The sequence below is a fragment of the Schistocerca piceifrons genome, chromosome 2 (genome assembly GCF_021461385.2).
Source record: "Schistocerca piceifrons isolate TAMUIC-IGC-003096 chromosome 2, iqSchPice1.1, whole genome shotgun sequence".
NCBI classification, from domain to species: Eukaryota; Metazoa; Arthropoda; class Insecta; order Orthoptera; family Acrididae; genus Schistocerca; species Schistocerca piceifrons.
The window spans coordinates 423,070,727-423,090,613 of NC_060139.1; positions in this window are offsets into that span (position 1 = coordinate 423,070,727).

The following is a 19,887-nucleotide window of genomic DNA, read 5'->3' on the forward strand; positions in this document are numbered from 1 at the left end:
TAGGGGTCATCCACTCAAGAGCAGAACCAAAGGATCCGAAAACCCAGAGGCAGGACATACAGACAACACAGCAGACCACACTACATAAGGAAAAAGAAATAGATAGTACACACTAACATAAAAAAATAAAATATCACATAGAAATGGAAACATCTAGAAAAAGTAAGAGATCCCAGTAACATTTAGAACAAACTTCACAGTCCAAAAAAGGCTAAGACCAGACAAAAGAACCTCAGACAACCTCAGTCAAGCTTTCATATAGCAACTCACATGCAACTCCTGCCAGGCTCAATACTTACAACAACAAGCAAGAAATTGCGAAGGAGGTACACAGAGCACATGAGAGGTCAAAAGAATTACACATTCCACTTTCGCAGAACACCTAATGAACAAAAACAATAACCCCACTAATATCTAAAGTGATCTACACAACCTGAAACAAAGCAGCAGTTTATACCGACAACAAACAATAAAAGAAAACTATTACATACAAAAGGCTATAGTGGAAGGGAGAAACGTAATAAATGAAAAAACAACACTTTGCCACAACACACTCTTTACCGTACTGAGAGAAGTGCCACAACACACTCTGTACCGTTCTGAGAGAAGTGACCCAGGACACAGAACACAAAGTACACACACGCTGAAGAACCACGCCCCCATCAGGCACACAGGCGTAAATAAGGGACAGAAGTCGTCAGAATTCCCGCTACAATTTTCAAAGCCTTATCGCAACATGCGATAAATTTCTCGCGACACTCGGGAACAGCAAAATGGTGTTATGTTTTGGATTATGAACTAAGAGCGATCGCTATGTTTTTCCGTTTAGAAAGTAGTGTAAACCGTCCAATGAACGTGAGTACACGAGAAACTAAGTAACACCCTAGTACAAAACAAAACTGTACACGCAATACTACCGCAATCCCTACTGTATGACGCTGACCGACGTAAGGTCACGTTTTTGTACTTGTTCCGTAACTGATTTAAAGAACCCACTGATTATAGCGGTATTTGTCGCTGAGAATAGTTTGGGGAAGAAATAAATAACAAATGTTTTGCATCAAGGTGCATTCACAATACCCATATTGTTGTCTGATATGGTGATGCCCTAGAAACCTGTGATTTGGAGTGATGAATCACACTGTACCCTGTCGCAAACAAAAGGAAGATTTTGGGTTTGTCGAATCCCTGTACAACGTTAAGAAGAGATGGTGTTCGATATGGGGATGTTTTTCGCTGTTAGGGTGTCATCCCTCGGTTCGTTTAAGAAAACGCAGTGGAGGGATATGAACACATTTTACAGGATCGTATGCTACTTACACTAGAGGAACCGATCCAAGCAACGATTTTTTGATTCAGCATGACAATGCAACCTGCTAAAGGTTCATGAAGTCTGTAACAAAGCCTAACTATGAGGCACCATTCATTCTAAGGCGACAAAGCATTAGCGATATATGGTAAGAAATACATTGCGACCATATATTGCTACAAAGGTTCAAGTCAGTGGGCGATAAATAGGCGCGACATCGGCGATAAAAATGTGATGTGAACACAAATCTCACTACTTCAGTTACAAATGTGAGCTCAAGTGAGAAAGACGTTGTAGTGCCTTATTGGTTCAGGCGTAGGATGAGAAAAAGGAAATATTGTGTACATCCCTACAATATTATCAACGTGCACCATAGCTCGGCTGTTGTTTCTCAAGAGCTGTTTCAACATAAATCAAAATTCAGGGAGTTTTATCGAATGAATCCCGAAAACTTCCATTTTCTGAAGCGCCTAGTGTCACTTCAGGAAGGCTACTTCTCGAGACGAAAAACTTCTCATTACTATAAAGTAAATAGAAATAAATCTAAAAAGTAGTATTAATGAAATTGAGCAGTTTTATATTTGTAATGGTTTATAATATTTTACAAATTGTACCAATTAGTTTCACTTTCTTGTGGCAGTGGGATAATCGGATTGAATCCCGAAGTCGTAGCAATATTGCTCATGTTAGACCGAGTTTGTAAGATATGACGGGATGACGAACTCCTAGTAGAAAGACTGCAATCAACTGAATCACTGGATTCCACATTCTCTCGTTCATCCTCTTCCAACGACGTATGTAAAACAGACCTTGTCTGAATCATCAAAATCCTCCTCGGAGGTGTGCTAAGGTTTTTCAGATCAGCTAAAAGAGAAAGAAGGAAATTCTGTTCAGCATCTTGGTCACTTTTATTAGCAGATTGTTTCAAGTTCATCCAGTCTGTAAAAGCATTGTCAACTTGGTCTTTTCCCTTTCGTTTTTTGTGTGTTTCACTTGAGAATTTACTTGCGTGTTTTTCAAGTAATTGCACAGAAGAAGCTTCGTCAGGCATTTCCTCTTCAACTAATGTGTCGCTTTCATCGTTTTGAGTAATATTGGACTCCTCTATTGCTGTATCTTAAAAGCGTTCAAATACTGTTGCAGAAAAGCTAAACATTCAAATTGTACTTTTTTTTTTGTATTCTCACGCACCTGACTTTGATGATCTCAGGGAATGCACATATACTGTTCTGATATTCTTCCATCGCTCTTGACAGTTTTTTTTCTGAAACCAGATTTTAAAAAGTAGACATCAATAGGATTTATTTAAAAATTTTGTTTAATAAAATGAAAACACAATGTTGATTATACATAAGAAAACGCAGTGAGACTTATGCAACTATTTACGATTTAAAATCCTCAATTTAGTTAGTATAAACGTTACAGTTTTATTTTGTTTTATTGTAGTGTCAAACTTGTTGAAAACGAAATTTCTGTAACTTTTCCAGATATCTAGCTACTAGAAGCAGTTTTCAGGATCTTTCCTAGCAATTTTACAGAGGTAAATAAACTGTCAGTTACATTGCTCATCCGAGTTGTGCTACTATATGGTCTCACTTACAACGGCTGTATATGCCACAGCCAACAGAGGAATATTAAAACGTTAGTATGAGTTATGGAATATACCTAACTGTTTTGGTTCTCTTGATGGCAAACATTTCCGCATTCAGTGTTCCAAAAATACTGGCTCAACAGATTATTGTTATAAAGGATTCCTTTCAATAATTCTAATGGCTTTGTGTGACGCAGATGGAATGTTCACTGCAATAGAGGTTGTAGACTACAAATGGAATAGTAATGATGCTGTGTTCTGCGAATCAAGACTCGGAGAATTATTGCATAGTAATAATTTGAGAATACCCGAAGCAACTCCCTTGCCAGGTGAGGCAAATGACAATCCTTTTCCATTCTACTCTGTGGCAGATGAAGGATTCCCTGTCCAGCTCGCTGGTGATTCTATAGTTTTCCATTTAAAGTGTAATTTCCATAATATTTCCACTTGTCTGCATTCAGTACTCACAAAAAAATTAAAAATTAACTTTCAATTCCACTCCATTGTCACCATTTGACACTAAAATCAGTTCAATAAATGTGAGTAATCCAACTGAAAATGAGACAGTTTCAAGATATTGATTTCGAAATATAAACATTCTATCTCTCTCATTTTCATTTCAAAGAATGGAATATTTAGATGAGTGGAACATTTGCTATTCACAGACATTATATCTTGTTATCACAGTTTTAAAGTCAATGGGTGACAGGCCACCATGTACAGTGGGTCAAGACAAAATAATTTCTTGATTTTTACATCATACTCAAATGTGTATTCAATATTTCATCACCAGTAAAAAGATTAAATTGTATTTTATGTGTACTACACCTTCTTTTTTTAAGATCACTTAACTGACTTAAGTGTAATGTTAAATCAGCTTTCAAGAAGCAATCTGTAAAAGCTTTTTTATTTCTTTTTATAATACATGTTTTAGTTGTATAGGTATTCAATTGTTTTAGGAAACTTGTGTATTCATGTTTGTAACAAGATTATTCAATTCATTCTCTAAATATTCTTTGGTTACTTCATCAAAACCACTTATAGGATATTTTAAATCTACTACCTTTAAAATCAATGTATCCTTTCTTTGCCTTAAATATGTTACATAGTTCTTTATGAAATAATTCAATTGAATTATCTATTTTTGGATCAATTTCTTGTTTAATTTTTCCAGTTTTCCAGATTTTATATTTCTAGTATTTTTCCTATTACCAAAAATGTCCATTTATTAAACCCCAAATATCATGGAACTTAAATTATTTGACAACAGTTTTAAACAAATGACCACATATTACTTCATTAAAATGTTGTCCTTGTTGTGCATTATAGAACAACTCACTTGAACTGAGGCAAATGCCAAGATGGTTCCTTTGAAAGGGTACATCCAACTTCCTTCCCTACCCTTCCTTAACACGATGGGACTGATGACCACACTGTTTGGTCCTTTCCTACAGATCAACCAGCCAACTTGAACTAAGGTTTAACCATTTCTTCAGGACTGTTTACTCCAAATGTGCCAGACATAATTTCTGTCATTATTCTTACAACATATCCAATGACTGCAAACATCATCAGATGTACCTAAATTAACTATTCCAGACACATTGTTTTTTTTTATTAGACAGTTAATCAATTACAAAAACGCCATGAAAATACTTTATTTTTAGTTGTTTAGAAAGTTCTTCTATATTACAATTACTTAATGAATTAGGATACCAAGCAATTTTTTTGGATTTTTTTCCCTGCAGAACTTTTCTTCTCCATCGCTAAACTATGTACTTTATGTTCTTCTAATTCTTCACCACTGTTCTTTTTATTTATAACTTCAATTGCAACAGCAATTGCTCAAGTAGCTAATGTGCCAGCAGCAGTTAAAATAGCAATGTAACCATTACTATTGAAGAATTCCTCCTTCATGTTTTGCTAGTCCAGAACCTTCTTTCTTCTTTGTTAGATATTTAAATTTTTTCGACACCTTGAGTGGCCAACTGTATGAGTAAATTTAAAACAGATTTCTTATATCATTTCTATTTTGAGCATCTGTTCAGAAATTATATGTACCATGTGACTGTTCATAATTTAGTTTAGTTTTAATACCTTTCACTTTGGTCTTTACACTGAGTATCACAGAATAATCAGTGCTGAAAGTATTAACTTATATAGATAAAAATTTTATGAGCATGCATATTTTTGTAGTTTCTAATTTACCCCTTTTCTATTAGAGAATCGATAATTTTTCACGACAACATTTTTGGTATGCTTTGTCTTTCTTAAAAAACAGCTATTAGAACCATGTAATTGCTTAGTATTTAATTTAATGATAATACTTTTAGCTTTAATTTTATCAGTAGGTTGCTATTTGTAGTCAGTAGTAAAGTAATACATTTGTATAGGAAAATATTTATGAAAATGAATATTTTCGTAGTCCCCACCCTTTTTTCATAAACTTTGGTACCCATACATAGTTACTTTCTTTCCATCTATTATTCCTATAATTCGAGTTGCGGCTTATTTTTCTCCAAGGGAAGCATCAGAAGCTTGCATTCTCTCTTTTGCTGATAGTTGGAGTTGTTAATCTGCTTCATGACTTTTACTAAATTTTTTAGGTCTTGTTGTTTACATACTTCATCGAATGGATTTATAACATTATCAAGATGCAATAGTCTTTCATCTAATTCAGTAAATGGCCCACTGTACAAATTTCCTGGTGGGAGAAATTCTGGCCTTGGAAAATTATTTAATGTCAGATTTATTAATCCTTTAGATGTTTATCAGAATTCCAAAATTTATACAGCAAGTTATTCGAGGATCTAATCAAATATTGAATTCCTTTTGGGTTTTTGATAATAAATTCACTAAATTTTTTTGTTAACATCTGTGTTATGCCAACTTTTTCATTATGATAATTCTTATTTCCAGCTATTTCTTCCCCATGAATTACTGCTAATCTGTTGACTGATTCATGTACATCATTCATTAAAACATATTCAGTTGATTTTACTATATATTTTTTTACTAAATCTTCACTCAAACTTTCTTCTAAATCTGCTTCCAATATTGGTAAATATACACAAACAATTTCTTTTCATCAGCACTTTTCATTTGCTACCCGTATTTGATGATATTTTATTTGGACCATTATCAGAATACAATCTGCTGAGTGGTACAATATATCTGCATAATTTAATAAATGAACAGCATCAAATTTTTCACTCATATTACCCACAGTAAATTTTTTTTAGTTGAAAGATATATTAGACAACCTGTATCTTTGTATTCTTTTTCACCAATAGTTAATTTATCTCCATTGAAAACAACTGGCAATGAACCAAAAAATTTAAATCTACTGACAGATTTTAATCCAAAAACTTTTTGTTCACTGTGGTTAATATACTTCAATATTCTTTCGTTTATATTTATATTTTAAACATGGAAATACTTTCTACTTTTAGTTTTTGATTCACTTAATGTGTAACAGTGAACCTGATCCTTAATTATTTTAAACTTTTAGACTAATCTTCTTATTTATTCAAAACAGTTTGAATTCCTGATTTGCCGAATGTATAATCGTATAAAGCAGGGTTGTCATGAGACCATTATTAATCTGGACTTCTTCAACCAGGTAATTTTCCATGATGTGGAACCATTTTTGTTTCAGTCTCTCTATTTTCTTCAATTGATTTCAGTAAATTATTGCCTAATCCTTCAGTTCCTTGTTTTAATTGCTTAGTTGTATGACTGACAGGCTGATCTTTTTTATATTTTTCATATTCTGTTGTGGGTTGTTTTTTCCACCTCTTGAAACTTCCTTTCAATTCTTCAACTTTTTTCATGTTTCATCCAGCTTCTTTAACAACTTCTGGATAATAATTTGCAAACAATTATTAAAGATAAAAAACATTAATATCCCATGTTCTCTTTAACATGTTTAGGAAGTTGTTAAAAATGTTTGATTTTTCTCTGTACTTTCTGTCATTAGGTTTCCTAATCACATGTACTGTATGAAATAGAAATTGATCTTCATTCCAACATTTACTACACTACTCCTTAAAATTATGAAAACTTAAATCACTACCAACAAATTAACAGTAAATACGATTTAAATTTGTGTCATCTTGCTTAAAAATATTTAATAAATTAAGTTTATCTGTGACTAATTGTGTAGGTATTTTAGAGTATGTCTGAGCTAAATAAAAACAATCCATTCCTTAATGCCTACCAGTACTGAAATATTCTCTAATTACATTGTGATTTTCAAGTATGAGATCATCAAATACTACAAGTAAATTATCTTGGGATTGATCCAATGGTATCATTTCGTAATTATTCTCAATATAGTAGTAACCTTCACATTAGTTTTGTCTTTAATTTTTTACGCATTTTTATAAATTATTGATATTTCTGTTGGTCTAAACTTCTGGAATAAACAGACAAGTGATTGAATTTATTCCAGTTCAACCATCCTGGTGCTGGAATGTAACTGTCAATCATTAATGTCATTTTTCCACATCCACTTGGCCCTATTTTTGCACATTGAACAGAATTTGATAAGGGTTCATCATAATTTTCTTTAGATTTCTTCCCTGGTATTCTTATTTTTGGTTCCCAATCAGTTTTCATTAATTAAACAATTTAAATAGTAATAAACAAGTCAGATTTTCAATTTTTTAAGATGGAAATATTAGGCTGAGATACAAAGGAATGACAAAACCTAAAAGTAATATTAATGGATTTATTCACCTACAATTTCTAGTTTAAACTTTTATTTTTTTTAGTATTTATATTATTCAATGAAAATAAAAAGTGCTGAAGAACGTTATATAGGTAAAAAGAAGCAGTTCACTTCACTGTACTTTCAGATGCTCTCTTTCAGGTACCTTTTTTAAACAGCTACATTTTTGCTACAACAGAATGAATGAGCCAGAAATAAATTTTGGTGTAGTAAATAGATTTTGCAAATGCAGGCTACATTTTTAAGAAAAAAAATGGACCAGAACCGAAAGAATGTATCTACTTACGATACTGCTATCATGGTCTATGGTTCCCAATCACTTTTTGTCCTTGGTGCCCAGTTGATCCATGAACTGCTGCTGACTGCATTTCCCACACTGTGGTCCAATCATCTCAGAGGGCTCTGAATAAGTAGTTAGCCAAGCCTTGCAAGCTTCTCCCAAATGCATTTCATGTGAAATGATGAGCAAGTAATAGTGGCTCTGTTAATGACATGTCCATGAACTGCATGCTACCAGGGAGGTTGTGACTTTGATCACTCTCATGTCTAATTCTGTTAAATTTATCTTATCTCATCACATCTAATGTTCAGTATATTAACCTATTAGATATTATGGAGAACAATATCAGTAAGCAATTGCAACCTGCAGAGCAAGTTTTACTTTTATACAGTAGTGTATCGCAACTGATTGCAGTTGGTTAAATTTATGTGGTAAAAATTTATTTAAAACAAAGTACATGCATTATATACTAGCTTACAATGTTTAAATTAGTAATAATTACACATTTCAAGTCTAAAAGCATGCCATATAAAATCACATCTGTCTGAAGAAAAAAAAGTTATTTTATAAACAAACCTATTATTTATATTTCGTTCTGAAAATGGAGAAAAGTCTCGTTGGTTAATTGCAGGTTAATTGCAGGTTAGAACCTCTAGGTTTCAGCCAAGGCTGGATTAAATCATCATGCAGTGTATACAACACAGATTTCTTCGATGGGATTGACAGTACATCCTCTTAACTATACTGCATTAGTCAAACAGATCTCTGGGAGGGGACTGCCAAGGGGGAGGTTATCATGAGAAAAAGATTGAATAATCAACGAAATGATAACGTTCTACGAGTCGGGGCGTGGAATGTCAGAAGCTTGAACGTGGTAGGGAAACTAGAAAATCTGAAAAGGGAAATGCAAAGGCTCAATCTAGATATAGTAGGGGTCAGTGAAGTGAAGTGGAAAGAAGACAAGCATTTCTGGTCAGATGAGTATCGGGTAATATCAACAGCAGCAGAAAATGGTATAACAGGAAGGTAGGGCAGAGGGTGTGTTACTGTGAACAGTTCAGCGACCAGGTTGTTCTAATCAGAATCGACAGCAGACCAACACCGACAACGATAGTTCAGGTATACATGCCGATGTCGCAAGCTGAAGATGAACAGATTGAGAAAGTGTATGAGGATATTGAAAGGGTAATGCAGTATGTAAAGGGGGACGAAAATCTAATAGTCATGGCCGACTGGAATGCAGTTGTGGGGGAAGGAGTAGAAGAAAAGGTTACAGGAGAATATGGGCTTTGGACAAGGAATGAAAGAGGAGGAAGACTAACTGAGTTCTGTAACAAATTTCAGCTAGTAATAGCGAATACCCTGTTCAAGAATCACGAGAGGAGGAAGTGTACTTGCAAAAGGCCGGGAGTTACGGGAAGATTTCAATTAGATTACATCATGGTCAGACAGAGATTCCGAAATCAGATACTGGATTGTAAGGCGTACCCAGGAGCAGATATAGACTCAGATCACAATATAGTAGTGATGAAGAGTAGGCTGAAGTTCAAGACATTAGTCAGGAAGAATCAATATGCAAAGAAGTGGGATACGGAAGTACTAAGAAATGACGAGATACGTTTGAAGTTCTCTAACGCTGTAGATACAGCAATAAGGAATAGCGCAGTAGGCAGTACAGTTGAAGAGGAATGGACATCTCTAAAAAGGGCCATCACAGAAGTTGGGAAGGAAAACATAGGTACAAAGAAGGTAACTGCGAAGAAACCATGGGTAACAGAAGAAATACTTCAGTTGATTGATGAAAGGAGGAAGTACAAACATGTTCCGGGAAAATCAGGAATACAGAAATACAAGTCGCTGAGGAATGAAATAAATAGGAAGTGCAGGGAAGCTAAGACGAAATGGCTGCAGGAAAAATGTGAAGATATCGAAAAAGATATGATTGTCGGAAGGACAGACTCAGCATACAGGAAAGTCAAAAGAACCTTTGGTGACATTAAAAGCAATTATGGTAACATTAAGAGTGCAACGGGAATTCCACTGTTAAATGCAGAGGAGAGAGCAGATAGATGGAAAGAATACATTGAAAGCCTCTATGAGGGTGAAGATTTGTCTGATGTGATAGAAGAAGAAAAAGGAGTCGATTTAGAAGAGATAGGGGATCCAGAATTAGAATCGGATTTTAAAAGAGCTTTGGAGGACTTACTGTCAAATAAGGCAGAAGGGATAGATAACATTCCATCAGAATTTCTAAAATCATTGGGGGAAGTGGCAAGAAAACGACTATTCACATTGGTGTGTAGAATATATCAGTCTGGCGACATACCATCTGACTTTCGGAAAAGCATCATCCACACAATTCCGAAGACGGCAAGAGCTGACAAGTGCTTAACAGCTCATGCATCGAAGCTGCTTACAAGAATAATATACAGAAGAATGGAAAAGAAAATTGAGAATGCGCTAGGTGACGATCAGTTTGGCTTTAGGAAAAGTAAAGGGACGAGAGAGGCAATTCTGACGTTACGGCTAATAATGGAAGCAAGGCTAAAGAAAAATCAAGACACTTTCATAGGATTTGTCGACCTGGAAAAAGCGTTCGACAATATAAAATAGTGCAAGCTGTTCGAGATTCTGAAAAAAGTAGGGGTAAGCTATAGGGAGAGACGGGGCATATACAATATGTACCACAACCAAGAGGGAATAATAAGAGTGGACGATCAAGAACGAAGTGCCCGTATTAAGAAGGGTGTAAGACAAGGCTGTAGCCTTTCGCCCCTACTCTTCAATCTGTACATCGAGGAAGCAATGATGGAAATAAAAGAAAGGTTCAGGAGTGGAATTAAAATACAAGGTGAAAGGATATCAATGATACGATTCGTTGATGACATTGCTATCCTGAGTGAAAGTGAAGAAGAATTAAATGATCTGCTAAACGGAATGAACAATCTAATGAGTACACAGTATGGTTTGAGAGTAAATCAGAGAAAGACGAAGGTAATGAGAAGTAGTAGAAATGAGAACAGCGAGAAACTTAACATCAGGATTGCTGGTCACGAAGTCAATGAAGTTAAGGAATTCTGCTACCTAGGCAGTGAAATAACCAATGACGGACGGAGCAAGGAGGACATCAAAAGCAGACTCGCTATGGCAAAAAAGGCATTTCTGGCCAAGAGAAGTCTACTAATATCAAATACCGGCCTTAATTTGAGGAAGAAATTTCTGAGGATGTACGTCTGGACCACAGCATTGTATGGTAGTGAAACATGGACTGTGGGAAAACCGGAACAGAAGAGAATCGAAGAATTTGAGATGTGGTGCTATAGACAACTGTTGAAAATTAGATGGACTGATAGGGTAAGGAATGAGGAGGTTCTACGCAGAAACGGAGAGGGAAGGAATATGTGGAAAACATAATTAGAAGGGACAGGATGATAGGACATCTGCTAAGACATGAGGGAATGACTTCCATGGTACTAGAGGGAGCTGTAGAGGGAAAAAACTGTAGAGGAAGACAGAGATTGGAATACGTCAAGGAAATAATTGAGGATGTAGGTTGCAAGTGCTACTCTGAGATGAAGAGGTTGGCACAGGAAAGGAATTCGTGGCGGGGCGTATCAAACCAGTAAGTAGACTGATGACCAAAAAAAAAAGTCGAACAGGTGTTTCATAAACAGTTTATTACATGAGTGAATTTCATTTCCCTAATATTCCTTCAATGAGTCTGAGACTCGCATTTGGTTTTCCATGCATTTTGTTTTGTATGGCCGTTCTACTTGAGGTCGATCCAGACGATTACAGTTATTTTATGTTTCTTACAATTTCTAGATATTTATCATCAATAGTGCTGTCTAACAGTTCTGGATCTTTAGATATAATTAAGCGCACTAATCACATTTACTTACATTCAGTATCAGCCCCCATGCCCTATAGCAAGCATCGATCTTCTGCAGGTCTTCTTGCAATGTGCTTCAGTGTTGTGGCATTGTTATCTTCTTGCAGACAACAACAGCTTCCTACATTACCGACTGGATCATTTACATTTGCCGGCCGAAGTGGCCGTGCGGTTAAAGGCGCTGCAGTCTGGAACCGCAAGACCGCTACGGTCGCGGGTTCGAATCCTGCCTCAGGCATGGATGTTTGTGATGTCCTTAGGTTAGTTAGGTTTAACTAGTTCTAAGTTCTAAGGGACTAATGACCTCAGCAGTTGAGTCCCATAGAGCTCAGAGCCATTGAACCATTTACATTTACTTGCTTCATGGACCTGCCACAATCAGTATATCATATGGATATGAGGACCTAGAAACGACGGAGAAGTTTCGTCTCCGCCATAGCCCTCATTGGTTCTCAACCACACAACAGGCTACAGCAGTCCACTCATCTCAGCGCCGTCCCACACCGAACCCAAGGATATTGTGCACTTCGGCCCCCAGTGGACCCCCCTGGGCACGTCTCATTAGAAATGTGTAACCCCAAATGTTTGCATGGTAGAGTAATTATGGTGTACGCATACATAGAGACAGAGTTTGCGCATCAATCGCCGACATAGTGTAACTGAGGCAGAATAAGGGGAACCAGCCCGCATTCGCCGAGGCAGATGGAAAACCGCCATAAAAACCATCCACAGATTGGCCGGCACACTGGACCTCGACACTAACCGTCGGAAGGGTTCGTTTCGAGGACCGGCACGCCTTCCAGCCCGGAAAGTAGTCCGTTAGGCCGCACGGCTAACCGGGCAGTCTCCACAATCAGTTAACCACACAATGCGACTTTATCAGTAGTGCAAATAAATGTTCCATGTGTATATTTCATTGCTATATAACAGTCAATTTATGACATCAGCACTGAATGTGTTACGTACTCGAAATATTATGTGTTTTGATAAATTATAATACAAGCAGTTTTATGTTGACACAAGATGGAGTTTATTTTTGTTCATGATAAGCAACATGCATGTGCTTTTTAGACATAGTATTAGTCGCTGCCCCAAAACACTTAGATGGAAAGAGGACAACAATCAGTCACAGAATCCGTAAGTTATTGGAGATCTAGCTTCCAGCTATAACATAGTTACCATCGGTGAATTATAAGAAGAGCTGCTACCGTTGGTGCATAATAAGAAGAGCCATATAGGCATAACTATGTCAGAGCATGAAAACGTGACCTATGGTGTTAGCATTTACGTCTTTGACCTGTAAACTGGTTGGTATGAGTAGAATGGTCTTCAGTGATGACTACCGCTTCGAATTGAGCCCCAGCGACCAGCGAAAACATGTTTGGGGACGTCCTGGACAGCGATGGAGCACCAGCCATACGGCCTGACAAGCAGAAGCGGTGGTCTGCAGTGTCATTTCTTTTCACAGCAGGACCCCTTTGGTTTTCATGCGTCGCATCTTTAAATCACAGCGGTACGCCAACAATATTCTACGTACCCTTGTTGTCCTTCATGGTAATCCATCTTGTGCGCAGGTTTCAGCAAGATAATGCTCGTCCACATACAGAGAGAGTTTCTACTGCTCGTGTGTGCCATAATCTACCTTGGGTAGCAAGGTTGGCGAAGCTCTCGCCAACTGAGAATGTTTCTAACATTACGGGCAAGGCCCTCGACCCAGATAGGGATTTCGACGATGTAAGGCCCAAAATGGACACAATGTGATTCGACATCCTTCAGGACATCCAACAACACTATCAATTATTGCCAAGCCAAATAGTTGTTTGCATAAGGTCCAGGGGTTAATCAAAGCGTTATTGACTTGCTCAATTTGTGGAGCCCTTTCTCTTGAATAAATCGTTAGTATTTTTCTGAAATCACTGTTTTTCTGTGCATGTACATCTCATTTACCGATTTCCGTCCTGTTCGGAAAATTTCTTCGTGGTGCGTCTTATTTCGTCTTACAGTCTGTATAAAATACTACATAAAGCCAATCGCAAATGATTAAATTTTTTTTAACAGTCTCACAGGAGAGCCATAATCTTCAAAACACAACCAGAACTTGATCACACTGCCACGATACTGAAGGAGCAAACGAAACACGGCAAGTTAAAAAAAAAAAGAATTAAGTGAGCTTCGTTTTGCAACGCTAGCCGCTTCGCTGTCATTTAAAGGCAAGTTGAAAATGTTAGTTTATAGTGCTTCTCGCTGGACTCATTCTCTTCGGTGCTCAGCTGACGGTGCAGTGAACGAATAAAGAAAGGTCTCACCAGCGCGCCCCCTCGGACCACAGCATGTCCAGCCCGATATCCCCTCAGCTTCAGTTGGGAAGTGCGTCTCCTCCAACGACCCTGAAGGTGGAATCACCATACCTCTGTGTGATAGCTAATAGTTTGGCGGCTGGTTAGCCTTGAAGCCACCAATCAAGGTAGACACTCACATTGAGTCGACACTGAGCAAGCAGCTATCTAAATCCAGGCAGCACTCGTTACAAGGTTACAACATTCAGAGATGCAGTGTAGGGTAACCCTCTACTGACAGAAATTTCACGAGCTGATAAACGACTCAGTTTCCCATGTTTCAGATTTCTGTGCACAGAATGCTTCCATTTACAAGGCAAAAAAAGTGCAATAACTTCAATGCTCGCTTATAGTCGAGAGAAACTAAGTTCTAGTCTTGCCATCCTGTCTCAGGTGCCATCCTGTCTCACGATCTCTGGTTTCTATCAGCCATTTACTTAATTTGCTTCGTTTTTATTACCTTTGTGAGGTGCTTTACGTCTACATCTACACACGACACTCATCAATTTATTTAAACGAGGCCCAGTAGGTTAATGCTTCAGAGATAGAGTGAAATGAAAAATTGTCGTTTGTATTTAGTATTTTGCAGAGTCAGTATTCTGTGTGTTATCCCTTTCATGCACTTTTTTATTGCCACTGTAAAATGCTGAAATATGAAGTGAGCCGATTTAGTTATTTGTCCGAGAGATTAAGTTTCATTCGCGCTTTGTCTTTCTTTGTTTTATACACCAGTATACACAATGCAGGAGCCAAGCTTTATGGAGAATGCAAGACAATTTATTATCTTGAGGGCAGCAGCGATGATACCGTTGAATAGGTGCAAAGCCGGTTATCTTTTACTACCGGGAATTTAAAGCTTCCTTGCACTTTCGGTATACGCCCTGAGTGCTTAGTTTGTGTCTACTGAATTTTTCTGAACTGTAATAAACTGCTAAAGAGGATGTCAACTACCGGCAAGATAAACATAGTGTTAATTTCATTCAGTTTCGTAGCAGCAAAGGACTGCGTCTCCCTATGTGTTTACACACGAACTGGTATCTAATTCTCCGACTGCATCAGTGAAACTGACAGGTCGTCCTTTACGATCCATGGCTATCCACAGAGAATCAAAAGCGCTGTTGAAACTATGAATTATAACCTAAACTACACAAAACGTGAATGATAAGCGTTCTCTGTAAGGAAATGTTCATTTTTCATGATGTAATAGAGATTCGGTCACGGTAAGTAGGAGGATCAATACATTTACAAAACTGTGTTTCTGGGCAGGCTGAATACTGTGAAGGACTGGTAGTCGCGAGCCAGATATCATTTTCTATGACACTATTTTTACGTCTTAGATTATAAGCCAATTCTCTGAAAGCCAACTCTCTGATTGTAATGATAAAGAATACAGTAAAAAAATACAATTTTTTTTCTTAAAGAGATTCGTAATTTTTTAGAGCACGAAACAACGTTAACCAACTTGAAAATAAAATCCACCAACCGTTCAACGTCTGAAGAGACAGTTGTAGGTGTAGCGATTTCTTCAAATAAGTTCCCACACTATCTGTTTGGAGAAGCAATATCCTTATAAGATTTTTTCTACTTGTAGAAGGCGACATAAAAGTAAATTATCATACCCTTAACTTCTTTCTTCATTTTCTTTCTTGAGCTTTTCTTTTTCGGTAATCTGCGCTACAATGCTTTCCTCCAACATGCATATTTTCGTCTGTTTGCTCGTGGTTAAAAAGATTGAAAGTACAGAGTAACTTCACAAAAGTGCTGGACACGCGGACTCAGACCAATGTACTAGTATAAAACACGAGGATCGCACGAGACCAACTGAACACTGTAGTCTGCAGTAAGGTTCTGCTACCCCATAGTTTGGCTGTTTTTGTTAGCTTTGCACCCCATAAGGTGAAACAGAAAGGCGACGCAGGCGACAAGGGCGCGCGAGTGTTTACGTAAAGAATTAATTCACAACCGAACATTGGCGAAGGGCTAAGCATTTTCCTGTGAAGAGCAGTAGTAATTAATTAGTGTAAATGGCCTGAGGTTAATAATATCCAATCAGGGGATTTTTGCTGGTGTCGCAAACGTAATAATCCTTCTCCATAGCTGAATGGTAGCGTTGATATTTTCAACCGGGTTTGACTGCTGATGACGGCACAAATGTAAACTGCTAAAGCCCAATCTGACATGCATTAAAATTTTTGCACCAAGCTCTACGTCACAAGAGATTTATTATTTATCTGTAAGTAAACATTAAAACAATTTTTTGTTATTATATATGCAGTTTTGATCACAATTAGGCCCCATAACGATAACTGACGCATGTATCGATAACAGAAGTAACAAAATTCCAGAATTGTGAATGTATGTCTGCGAGCTGCCACATGAAGCGCGTACGAAATTTGCTCAAATTTCAGCCATGATCTATTTTTCCTTTTGAAAGTATGCTATATGAATTATAGGCCACCAGTACGTTTTCAGGATGACGTAAGACGATATATAACACGCCAATGCGACCAAGTCGTGCACAGGCTACTTGGTCTCAGTCCTCCGAATTTTTCTATCACCTTAAAAGTGCGATACGGTTGAAAAACTGGAGCAGAGTATTGTACAGTCCTGTCAAGATTTACGAGAGGTTCTGGACTGTTTGAAAGAATTCGTAACTCACCGCAGAATAGTATCACCTCTAAATGTGAAGACGAATTGCGGAATGTCTCCTTATTAGGTACGTGTACAGCAAATTGTAATCTGTAACGTGCTCGAATACTACCGTATTTCTCGTTAAGGTACCCCGTGGGTGAAATCTGAACCTAGTTAGCTGGGGACGTAGTCCGAAACATAACATTTCAAGTACGTAAATATTAACTCAGATAGTATTTGATAGTGAAGCCGGTGGCGCTCGGAATCACACATTCACCGTCACCTAACAAAATGCTAGTTTGTGGACCTGTGTTTGGTAGAAAAGCAGGACACGAGCTGCTGGAATGGAAGGACTGAACTCACCACGGGGATACACGGAAAATACACTACTATTGTTTTCTTTTTTCTTTGAACAATATAATCTGAAAACATGCATAGAGCCACTAAGAAAAATATGGTTTTACAGACAAGTTTAGCGGTATGAATCGTATGCCAGAGACTTAGAACAAATGTTTGGACAAACTTCAACTGGAGAACAATTTCATTTGACTTAAAACATAGAAATTGCAAAATTCTTCAATGTAATGAAACTGAGAAAATTCAGATGCTTGAAAATATACATGCACACAAGATCCATAACTTTTTGTAGGACTGAGCAACACATGGTAATGTGCGGCACATTTACAACACCAATCTTATAGTACTTAACTTGCCGCAAAACAACATTCCTATGTCCATCAAATATCAGACAACGATTAGGTGAAAGAAAATTTTCTCACAATGATAACAACAATTCATGACAATGTGACTGCGGTTCGGTCCTTTTAATTGGCCTAAGCCCTGGGTTGCCCGTGAAATAACTTTAGCAATATTACACTAAGTGTTTAAGTTCATATAAATACATCATAATTTTACTTCTGCTAATCAAAAAGTTAGTGTGAATCAAGTGATCAAGACTTACGCTTAATCTTAACACAAAACATAAAAGCAAAAGTTAAAGTTAAGTTTCAGCCACGGCTTAGAAAAGGGAACAGGTCGTCGGAGCCAACGTTTAAAGTGTTGATTAAAATCTTTTCCAAGCTTTAATTAGGTGTTCATACTAGGCAAAAATCACTCTAAACCACCTTTTAAGGTGGTTACAATAGAGAAAACTTTATGCTGAGCAGTTTTTAAAGATGTCTTTTAAAAACAGAAAAAAATATGGTAAAGTTAAGCAGAATCCATTTTTCAAAGGGGAATTAAACCTTTCAAACTTCAACAAATGTTCACAAATTGAATATAGTACGGTTACACTGAGCGTCCTTCAAAGGGAAGTTAAAACTTTTCAAACTTTAAACAAAGTTCACAATAGTAAGGTTACACTGATCCATCCTCCAAAGGTGAACATAAAATCTTCCAGATCGGCCGCGGGCACAAGCAATACATCTCAAATAACATAACGCCACCGTGGTGTCGAAAAACACATTGTACAAGGAAGCTTTAACGGTAACCACTAATGGTGAGAGCTCAAGAACAATTTCCAAACCGGTAACGTTTGAAATAAAGCGGCTCACCGAAAACGGTAGTAGCTAGCAGAGCAGCTCATAAGGACTCAATACTGTGAGCAATTTCTTGAGACGCCACATACTGCCGTGACGAAGACCATTTCCGCCATGCGACCCTACGCACCTGTATAGCGTTCCGACAATAATTGGCCGGTGCAAAATCACCCACCATTGCAGCCCCGGCGCATTCCTTGCCCGCGACGCTCCCCCGAATCCCAGTGCTCTTTCACTCACGCGGCCGCTCCACCGGCAGCCCACACTGCCCTCTTCCGTCGCTCGCGAACACCTCCTGTTCACCTGCTCCCTCTCCAAGCTCTCCTCGCACCCACCTAAGACGCCGCCAAACCAAACACACCACTGGCAGACGCATACCCCATGATCTCTATACTCTCTGGATGTTGAACATCAGCCGTCTGATCGTGCTAGCCATACATGCTCATATTTCGTTTCTTGCTAAACTACAACATGGCTGCTGAGAAACGTCACTATAATACGAAAAGAAAATACTTCCCGATTACGCTCCCAAATCATCTTATTACATCATATGTTGACATACAGCTCAAAACAGGAAACCAGTCTGCTATTCTTTGTCGCGTACAGACTGATGGAGATTTTATTGCCAAACTACAAAATGGCGGACGATGCGAAGCACATGAATCTGCAGACACGCTGCAGTTCTACACTCAGGGACCAGACTTCTACATCCAAGTCGTATAGAGATCACTGCGTATGCCGGCGACGTAAAATCTCTGGCCAACGATACGGGCACTACGTACTCGGAAGGCACGTATCAATTTTTGCGTCCATCGTTGAATATTTTTAACCCTATCACTTTTCGCTAGTAACTGTGCTGTACCCCAATTAAAAATTTCACCAAACAATTTCAAATAATTTTCTCCTCTTTTTTAAAAAAAATCATTCATTTGACCTACAATTAGTACACAAAAAGGAAGTGATATCAATATACATTGGAAAATATTCGTGTAGTAATCTTCTGTAGACATGGGTACATAAACGAAAAATGAAAATAAAAATGATAATCGGGTTTCTACCACGAGGCGCAAAATGAAGAAGCCACGACGCTAACCACGTTGCCACTATTTCGTCCGAGGACGTCACACGTTAAACGACATATAAAGTACCTCGAAAACTCTGACCGTCGTTCTTTCAGAAACGGTATAGTATCTACGAATAAACAGTGTTCGTTTATTTTGATCCCCCTTCCACTGAGCGAAATTTCGAGGATATCGGGTTATGGCACCTGACGTGTTCTCCTCGTCAGATATTCATCACTGGTGTGGACGGCGATGGGGTCAGCACACAGCACTCCAAGTTGTTGTCCACGTTCCGACTTCGGACCCGCTACGTTTCACCCAGGCAACTCCTTACGTATTATCAAGATGCCGAGTGCAGAGCGGTCGAGTCTTCCCGCCAAATGAAAATCCCTGGCAGTACCGGGAAACGAACCCGGGTTCCCCACCTGCCGGTCTGTTACGGTGACCATTCAGCTACGTAGGCACGGAAATTTGTAACCGGGTACGACATTGCATGGCTTTCCATTTGGAAGAACAA